At 41.6% G+C, this 10,246-nt stretch overlaps 1 long non-coding RNA gene across 1 annotated transcript; it reads left to right on the forward strand.

Moving 5' to 3' along the window:
- Positions 1–8,197: 8,197 nt before the first annotated feature.
- On the forward strand, positions 8,198–8,837 carry LOC127006475 (uncharacterized). Its single transcript, XR_007759585.1, has 3 exons — positions 8,198–8,343; positions 8,426–8,548; positions 8,590–8,837. It is a non-coding gene; the product is annotated as an uncharacterized LOC127006475 (long non-coding RNA).
- Positions 8,838–10,246: the final 1,409 nt, after the last annotated feature.

Here is a 10,246-nt window from a genome sequence, read left to right on the forward strand (position 1 = left end):
GGGGGGTGAGGGGGAGGGTGGTGGTGGTGGTGGTGAGGGGGGGGGGGTGGCGAGGGATAAGGAGAAGAAAAAAAGGAGAATAGATAGGAAGAAGAGGAGAAGAAGGAGGAGGATGGCGTGGTTGTGGGAGGGAGTAGGGATCAAAAGAGGAGTAAAAGAGGAAGAAGAAGAAGAAGAAGAAGAAGAAGAAGAAGAAGAAGAAGAAGAAGAAGAAGAAGAAGAAGGAGAAGAAGAAGTAGAAGAAGAAGAAGAAGAAGAAGAAGAAGAAGAAGAAGAGAGAGAGAGAGAGAGAGAGAGAGAACAAATAAAAGAAAGAGAGAAATAAGGAAGGAAGGAGCAGAGAAAAGAAGAAAGGAAAGGAAGAAAGAAACCGAAAAAGAAAAAAAGAAATAAAGAAATAAATAAAGAGAAGGAAAGAGGCGAGCTAAGTGCTGAAACAGAGGAAAGAGAAGAGAAAAATGGATTCCCACGAAGTTAAACCACGAAAACTCCAAACCTTTGTAAGACTTTAAGAATACAGACAAGACTTTCTTTTTGTCTAAGTACGTCGACCTTTAACCATTAGACAGCGGTGGTAGTTTATATAGACTGTCCAAAATTCAGTCAGACAGTTTAGTGTGGCAGAAATATAACCACACTTCCAGATTGTGGTAGAATCCATATGTAGACGATAGCTAAAACATCTCTTATGCGGCGTAACTATATTTATGCTATGGTCCTAAGGTCGGCAGTGACTGTACATAGACCATTCGTTTTGGGGGAGCTACTCTTCAAATGGTGCCGCCGTCTAAGGGTTAAGCCAAGCCTCAAACATCGGACCACCTGCACGGAGGGTCATAGGTTGGTATTCTCAGAAGCTTCCGATTATTCCAAAGGCCAAGAAGGAGATTACTCGTGTTCTCATTAATCCTTTTTCTCACGTTCTTGCTACGGCCGAGTGGCGGATGTTTACCCATGGCGCAGAGGAAGCCTTGTCAAACTATCACTCGGCTCATAAAACTACCCTTGGCAATACTAACACAGAAACTCTATGAAAGTGTTTAAAATGTGGGTGTGTGTAGGCCCGGATATGTTTGAGAATATGGGTCTTAGTTTATTTACCTCCCTCTCCTTCACCTATATTTATTCAATTAACCCACATTTCAGCGACTTCTGCATGGAGGTCGCGAAGGCTGGCGGCGCAGAAATTTAACCACAGAGCTATCGGAGCAGTGTGTCTTATGCGGGGACATGGAAAAGAAGAAAGATAGAGGGAAGGGAAGTATGCAGACTATATAATTTAAGTGTGTGTGTGTGTGTGTGTGTGTGTGTGTGTGTGTGTGTGTGTGTGTGTCCCCCCGAAATGTTTGAGAATAAGGGTCACAGTCACAAACACCGCCACAAAACAAACAAACCAACAGCCAAGTGCACAAGTGAAACGTACGGAAGGAGAGAAAGAGTAAAGTCCAATCGTTTCCTATCAGAGCCACACCGCCCACATTCACCAACCATACACACTCGTTGCCTGGCCTCAAAAAAGGGGTAATACATGCTTCAGAATGGCCATACACGCTGCCTGGCCGTGTCTTCTGCGGGGACACGGAAAAGAAGGCTAGAGGGAAGGGTTGTATCCAGGCTATATAGTTTACTTGTTTGGCAGCGGCGGAGAGCGGAGATGGAGGAAAGGAAAAGGAGAGAAGGGTGAGGGAGAGGAGAGTGGAGGGAAAGGAAGGGGTGGTCAAGAAAAAGAAGGATCAGGAAGGAGAGTAAATTCGAATATATAACCAGAGTGGCTAAATGGTCAGCGTGCGGCCGCGATGTCTTGGAGGACCCTGGTTCGAGTCCCGCCGGGTGCTACATGCTGACACTTTTCAGTCATTGCCGAGTGGCCTAAGACAACCTTCATACTGTCCTGAAGACCACCTCACTAGACAAACTCTCTAAAGAAAATCAAGAATGAGCGCCGGGAGACAGCATGAGCCAAGCAAAATCGCTCCACTATAAAACACTTGTTGCGCCATAACGGGCTGGGCAGACCACAAGGCCCCAAAAAGAAAGCCTACCGGTGCCATAACTAAATGAAAAAAAAAAATAAATAAATAAATAAAAATAAAATAAAAAATAGGTAAAAAATAGATAAAACATAAGATACTCTCCTCCCTTTTCATTATCATTATTTTTTTTTGTCTAACTCAATAGCGTTTTGCCCTACATCAGTTTTAAAAGCAAATGTCTGTGGGTGTGGATTGCCCTTTTCTCTCTGTTACTCCCTCTTCTTGTTCCTTGCTGTCACTGCTATACATGCTTCTCAATATATACACATACTAGCGTGCTGATGATGTTATTTTTTTCTTTTCCATTCATCACCTTTCGCCTTGCATCGGATTCGAAAGCATAAATATCTTTTTGCACATTTCTTTATTACATCAAAGGTGACAGGTCGAGCAAAAAAAAAAAAAAAGGCATACCGAGGGATTAAAAAAAGGCAAAAAATTATTACTCCCATAAGAACATGAAAATAAAATCACAAAAAAATAATAAACTTAAACAGGCCAGGTGACTTGATTCTCCCCTCATGTCATTTTCTATTTCTTTTTCTCCATTATTACTTTCATATACATTTCCATACCTTGTCTCTCCTCTGTCTAATTAAACTCATTACCTTCCGTCTCACATTAGATTTGAGAGCTTATTTGTGAGCGGGGACTTTTTTTCCCTTGCCTTCCTTTTTTATTGCGAGTATATTTGATTTGCTGCCGTGTCAATGTTCCGTCTCCTTCAACTCTCATTAACTTTTGTATTTCACCGGATTTGAGAGCTTGCGTGTGTATAGGAGTGCGTATAGGTGTGTGTGTGTGTGTGTGTGTGTGTGTGTGTGTATATATTTTTGAAGTGCACACACACACACACACACACACAACGATTAAAACATAGCCCCACCTATCACCTGGATACACTACACTCCCCACCCTCATACACACACACACACACACACACACACACACACACACACACACACAACGATCCACTACACTCCGCACCCCTCATCCACCCTTCCTCACTGCCCACAATTCATTCCATAAATCTTGTTCGCAATTTTTATATTTTCACCCTTGTGACTGCAAACAAACAAGTGAATAAACCATCTATCATTATCATTATTATTATTATTATTATTATTATTATTATTATTATTATTATTATTATTATTATTATTATTATTATTAAGGTGTTTGTATGACATTTCAAGACCCTGTTGCTGTACTCCCTGTTTCGCGCACACCTAGTTCATGATAAATTAACATACAAACAGGCGTGCGTGTGTGTGTGGGTGGGTGGGGGGGGGTTGGGGGGGGGAGAGGAAGAAAAGGTAGGGACGGCAAGCAATTAGGTAAGTATGTTAGGGAAGTGAGTGCGTCTAATGCATATCACGTATGTCTTGATGCATGTATAAATCTACGTGGCCACTTATTGCTATGTTCATTTATAAGAGCAGTGCTTGAGGGTTTTGTTTTGTTTGCTTCTGCCCTCGAGCTGCTTCCTATACTGGAGAAAAAAACGCATGTATGGGGGTAAGTAGGTGGATAAGTAGGGATGCATGGAGGTAGAAGTATATGTATGTATGTATGTATGTATGTGTGTGTATATATGTATGTATTTTTTTTTTACAACAAAGGAGACAGCTCAAGGGCACAAAAAAAGGAAACCATAATAATAAAAAAAGCCCGCTACTCGCTGCTCCTATGTACGTATGTGTGTATGTATGTATGTTTGCATGTATAAATATATGCATGTTTTATGATCAAAGTCCAATAATCTATTCATCAAAAAGTCACGAGGGGACATATATTTGTGCACAAGGTTTTTTGTTTAACTTTCATTTGCGAGAAAGAATGGCGGCACTTTGTTTTCCCCGCTTAAATAAAAGGATCACGTATGGTTGCAGAGGGGAATGATAACAAAAACATACCACCACACATTTCTTCGTTACTTCACGTTTGTAGTAATGATATTCAATGCCGATAGTAATAGCAACATAACACTAGCAATAATAAAGACAATCATGATACTGTTCCATAATAATAGTAGGAGGGGGAATGAGGTAGTAGGCTCCAGTAGGAAGGTTACAGAATGGAGTATAGGAGAGAGGAAGACAGGAGGGCTGAAGGCAGAGAGTCACCCATCCATCTCAGCGGGACTCCCAGGGGTCTACTATATCTATGCCTTGAAGTTAACCTTGCGCTCCCTAATAATGTATGCGCCCCGGATCGGTCTCTGCCTGAATTCTGGTCTCAGGTGAAGTATAAATAAATAAGAGTCCGGGCTCCAACCAATATTTCCTTGTGGTGTGTTTAAAGTTTATAAAAGCCATCACCTGCACTATTTGAAGGATGAAAGTAATGCAATATAACGTAATGTGCAGCGTTATTTTTTTTTACAACAAAGGAGGCAGCTCAAGGGCACACAAAAAAAGGAAACAATAATAAAAAAAAGCCCGCCACTCGCTTCTCCTACCTAGGCCTCGGTTTTTTGGGGGGACACACATACAAGTCAGCACTTATCAACTTTTTTTTTTTTTAATCACACTCCGTTTCAGGCTAGATTCGGTGTTTGGTTTGAGATGCAGCCACTGACACTTGCGCTCATGACGTAATAGTTAAATGGACTGAGCTAATGATATTCTGTTTAACACCTGGAAGGAAAAATTAGTGAAGCAAAATATTCAGGTGTTGGTTTTATGGGTGTACATCCGTGTGTGTGTGTGTGTGTGTGTGTGTGTGTGTGTGTGTGTGTGTGTGTGTGTGTGTGTGTGTGTGTGTGTGTGTGTGTGTGTGTGTGTGTGTGTGTGTCTCCTGTGCGGCCTGTGAGTTAATATATCGGTCATGTTCTTCACGTTCAACCACTCTTCTGTATGACCAACTAGTTATTTAATTAGCTAAAAATAAATTGGTCATCTGTATATATATATCTAACTACCTCCCGTGCTGCCAGTTAGTACGTTATTATGTTGGTCATGTTTGTCTAATTATCCTAAAGTACGGTCACCTGATTAGTATATTTGCCTTTTTTTACGTCCAGCTAACTCCTGCGCAGCTTGTAGTTATTTAGTTATTTTATTGACAGGGTAGAAAGTGGTGGACTATTAATAAAACATATGATTCGGTCCGTCCTGTAAGTAAAATAAACAAAAAAGCACATACGATTTAGAGCAGAATAATAGTCTTCATCAACTACAATTAGACGCTATTTCAATACGGTTCATAATCCATTACATCAACAGTCTAGTCTTAATTACTATCTTACGTGCCTTCAGATAATTACATGACTCCATTCTCTATACCCACACCTTCCTATGTGCCACCACCCGTCCGCTACACTCCTTCGGTCAACATAACAAACACGCTAATCGCATTTCTTAGTTCAGCATCATCACATCCTTTTTCAGTACGTTTACTCAATTCACCGTTTGCATTCTTCACCTTTCTTCCAACCGACACCCAACTCCTTTTGTTTATCTCATTCGCTGCTCTGTAATGCTCTGTGATCGGCGCTATCCATGTCCTCTTCACCGCCCCATCCTGGTCTAAGGTGTTATCACTACATATCATGGTGTGGCAGGGCGGAGAGAAGGAGGCTGGTGTAAATGTGAGAATACTGGAGGGAAAGAGAGAGAGGCAGGAATACTGGAGTGAGGAGAGAAAGAAGAAATACTGGAATGAAGGAAAGATAACTGGGGGTGAGGAGAGAAAGAAGAAATACTGGAGTGAAGGAAAGAGGAGAGGGAGAGGTTGGTGTGGTTGGTGAGGTTGATGCAGGAGACTAGACGTGTAGAAAGAGAAGAGTGTAAGAGGGAGGAGGGATAGAGGTGTGAAAGAGAGAGACAGGGAGGAATACTGAACTGAGAGATAGATAAAAGTTGGTTGGTGTGGTTGGTGAGGTTGGTGAAGGAGAGGAAGAGGGAGGAGGAACAGTGAAGAGAGAGATAGATAAGAGGTGCGTGGTGTGATTACTGTGGTTGGTGTAGAAGATTAGACGTGTCAAAAGAGAAGAAAGAGAAGGGAGAAGAGGAGAAAGGATAGTGTGTATAATGAAACAAGAGAAGGAGGAAGCCTGTTTGATGCACTGATTGTTAATTAAGAGTTTCTGCAACACTTTACTTTCAATGCATTAAGCTTGTTTGCAATTAGATTTCCGTTGTACAGTTACTCTTCCTGAAAAAAAGAAAGTTGGAAAGTTTCGTTTATTCGTAGTTTCGTGATTGTTTTGTTTTTTTTAAGCAACGACGAATGACTTTTTCTCTCTTTTTCGGGTCTGTTTTCTTCTCCTCCAGCCGCGTATAAAAGGTATTAGTAAAGCTTGGGGTATTTGCTAAGGCTGTGCGTGGCCTCAGTGCTCATCTCCGTCATATTAGTCCTAGATCCTACCTTTTAGTCTGTCCCTTGTACCGTGAGAATTTTCTATCCAACTTTTTTTTGCAGTAGAGGAGACAGTGCAAGGGTGTAAAAAAAAAAAAAAACAATAATGAAAAAATAAGCCCGCTACTTACTGCTCCTAAATAGAGTAGAGTGGCCAAAAAACTATCTCTATCTCTCTATCAATTAATCAATCAGTCAATCAGTCACACCATCTATCCATTTATCTATCTATTTCCGTAAGCTGTATATTCACCTATTTATGTCCTACGCAGTCTATTTTTAGGCGTACAATTAAAAGTACCTGTTGATGAAGATGGTTTGAGAGATCACACAACCCTGACACTGTTTCATAGGAGGTACTCTTCCCACATTACGTATCTTCCCCCCCAAAAAAAAACTAATGCTCAGGGGGGAGAACCCATACGTGAAAGACTCTAATATACCCTTGTGGCAGACTTATGAGAGTAGGTGTGTGTGTGGGTGTAAAGGATGGGAGGAGGGGACGGGGTGATGAAGGTAAAGAGGATTTTAAAGAGAGGCAACCTGGCCGAACCTTACCTGAAAAAGAGCTAAGCAAGATGTGAGAGGAGGAGGAGGAGGAGGAGGAGGAGGAGGAGGAGGAGGAGGAGGAAGAGGAGGAGGAAAGGGAGTGGAAGAGCGTGAAGAAGTGGGGAAAGAAATAAAGTGTGAAATAGACAGATAGATAGAGAGAGAGAGAGAGAGAGAGAGAGAGTGTGTGTGTGTGTGTGTGTGTGTGTGTGTGTGTGTGTGTGTGTGTGTGTGTGTGTGTGTGTGTGTGTGTGTGTGTGTGTGTGTGTACGGCCTAAAAGAAAAGTCCCCGAGTGGCAATCTTGCGGAGTAATGCGAGTGACTTTGGATCTCTCTCTCTCTCTCTCTCTCTCTCTCTCTCTCTCTCTCTCTCTCTCTCTCTCTCTCTCTCTCTCTCTCTCTCTCTCTCTCTCTCTCTCTCTCTCTCTCTCTCCCACACAAATTTCCTCTTCCTCTCATCAGTGTCCTCTCTTTCTCTCCATTACCTCTCTCCCTCGCCATTCTCTCTCTTTTCTCCCTCGCTCCAAAACCATTTGCCTCTCTCCCTACTCCTCCGCGCCCACTCGCCTCCTGCCGCTCTCCTATAGACCCGTAAGGAGCGGTATCAAGGTGTTATTCTCCCGCGGGCCGCCCATCTACCTAGCCCTCCACCACCACAATCCGGCCTTAATACTGTTGTGGTGTTTCTCCTTCCCTCCTCTCTGGCTACTGGCTTGCCTTCCTCCAGCCTCCTCTTATACCTTCCCTTCTTATCAATCTTCCTTTAGACTTTTACTCCATTCTTTCGCTTCGTGTTTCTGCTCCATATTGCATTTTGCCCGTTCGCTCCTCACCTCTATTCTGTCTCTCTTATGTGTGATTATCGTCCCATCCAGTGCTGCCTCGTCCGCCAACACTGACGATTAGGGGTGTGTATTGGTAGGATCTTGAAACGTTGGGGATTGGTCCAGCACAAAACTGATCTTGAAACGTTGGGGATTAGTCCAGCCCTAAAAATTAATGAGTTTCTCCAGAGTGGCGAGTGGCCGTGAACACGTGATGGGAAGGTGAACCGGACGAGATCATACCGAATGTTTTCCCCCAAATGAGATCCTTCAATTCTAGTTGTGACAAGAATTAAAATTGTGTTGGCGCCGGCCGGGGATATTCTTGTTTATGAAGAAGACTAATTAAGATCCAGTGCTAAACAGAAAATTGCCCCCAATGTCTAGGGTTAATTATGAATACTTTGACAAGATAGAAAATCAATTAAGAGGAAATGGAAGAGGATTAAGAGGTTTAGAAGAGGATTAAGAGGAAATGGAAGAGGATTAAGAGGTTTAGAAGAGGATTAAGAGGAAATGGAAGAGGATTAAGAGGTTTAGAAGAGGATTAAGAGGAAATGGAAGAGGATTAAGAGGTTTAGAAGAGGATTAAGAGGAAATGGAAGAGGATTAAGAGCTTTAGAAGAGGATTAAGAGGAAATGGAAGAGGATTAAGAGGTTTAGAAGAGGATTAAGAGGAAATGGAAGAGGATTAAGAGGTTTAGAAGAGGATTAAGAGGAAATGGAAGAGGATTAAGAGGTTTAGAAGAGGATTAAGAGGAAATGGAAGAGGATTAAGAGGTTTAGAAGAGGATTAAGAGGAAATGGAAGAGTATTAAGAGGTTTAGAAGAGGATTAAGAGGAAATGGAAGAGGATTAAGAGGTTTAGAAGAGGATTAAGAGGAAATGGAAGAGGATTAAGAGGTTTAGAAGAGGATTAAGAGGAAATGGAAGAGGATTAAGAGGTTTAGAAGAGGATTAAGAGGAAATGGAAGAGGATTAAGAGGTTTAGAAGAGGATTAAGAGGAAATGGAAGAGGATTAAGATGTTTAGAAGAGGATTAAGAGGAAATGGAAGAGGATTAAGAGGTTTAGAAGAGGATAAATCGTCTTCCATTTCCTCTTAATCAGTCAGAGCATGAGTTAATCAGTTACTACGATGTGTTGGTTACGGTCATGATGCCGAGGACGCGGCGAGTGTATGAGGATGAGAGTGGTCAAAAATCTAAAACAGGAAGAATAGGAGTCACATGCAAGCACTCCAGCAGAACCCCAGCGTCTAACCAGAGCAACAGTCCTGGTCAAATCCTGCAATGGTGCGATGAGTTAGCGGCATGACACAAATTTTAAAGGTTAGGCGTCCATACTTCATCGGCAAATGTTTGACACACTAATGGTAAATAAATGATAGGAAGTTATGTATATGGTGATATATATTAAACGGACATAAATTTAGGTCTTCTGCACACGCTATCATTCATTGTATCAGATCAGTCCTTCAGTAGAGTTTTTTTTCAACGGTTTGACTTTTTAATTTAATTGCATTAGAGTGATAAATGACATTAGTCAATGTTTTATACCTGCATAGCTTCTCACATGTTTTTTGCACTGTGTACTTTAAAAGACGAGGATGAGTTTTGGGAGGAAGAAAAAAGGAAGAACAAGAAGAACGAGAACAACCACAAGAACTAGAACAGGAGCAAGAACAAGAACATAAAGAAGAAATAAAACCTCACCATGCTATCTAATACGCACTTACAAGCTATGAGGAGAACGATGCGGTTTGTCTACGGTGTACTGAATTATGTATATCGTGCCTGCCTGCCTGTCACTAGCTAGCAATAATAGCCACCCATCTTTTTGTATTTAAAGCGAAGAGCAACTAATATTTGTGGTGGTGATGGTGGTAGCGATGAAAATAAAAATAGGCGTGCATCCGTGTGTGTGTGTGTGTGTGTGTGTGTGTGTGTGTGTGTGTGTATCCTAAAAAAAAACACGAAAAAAACTCGCTGATTTTAGCTTTAATCACAAAAAAGGTAAACCAACGAGAGAGAGAGAGAGAGAGAGAGAGAGAGAGAGAGAGAGAGAGAGAGAGAACAAGACCAACAGACAGAAACAGACAGATAGACGGACAGACAGACAGAAAAAGACAGAGCTTGAAAAAGAAAGAAAAACAGCAAGGTAACTGCATGGAGACTATCATTACACACACACACACACACACACACACACACACACACACACAATTTCATTCATATCTCTGCCATTAATGAAAGAAAACGCTGCAGGCAGAGACCCAAAGCATACGATAAGCCCCCTGCATAAAAAAAAATAATAATGATAATAAAACTGCATGGAAATTACAATGATAAAAAAAAAAGCTCATCCATTGATTAAACTCCAAGCGTCGTGATGAGATCGAATACTATTGAAGGAAGGACGAGAAAAAAAAAGTTATAGAGGTACAAAATTCCTCCCATCATTAGAACATCGTCGAGCG

This window comes from Eriocheir sinensis, chromosome 32, assembly GCF_024679095.1.
Source record: "Eriocheir sinensis breed Jianghai 21 chromosome 32, ASM2467909v1, whole genome shotgun sequence".
In the NCBI taxonomy this organism is placed as follows: Eukaryota; Metazoa; Arthropoda; class Malacostraca; order Decapoda; family Varunidae; genus Eriocheir; species Eriocheir sinensis.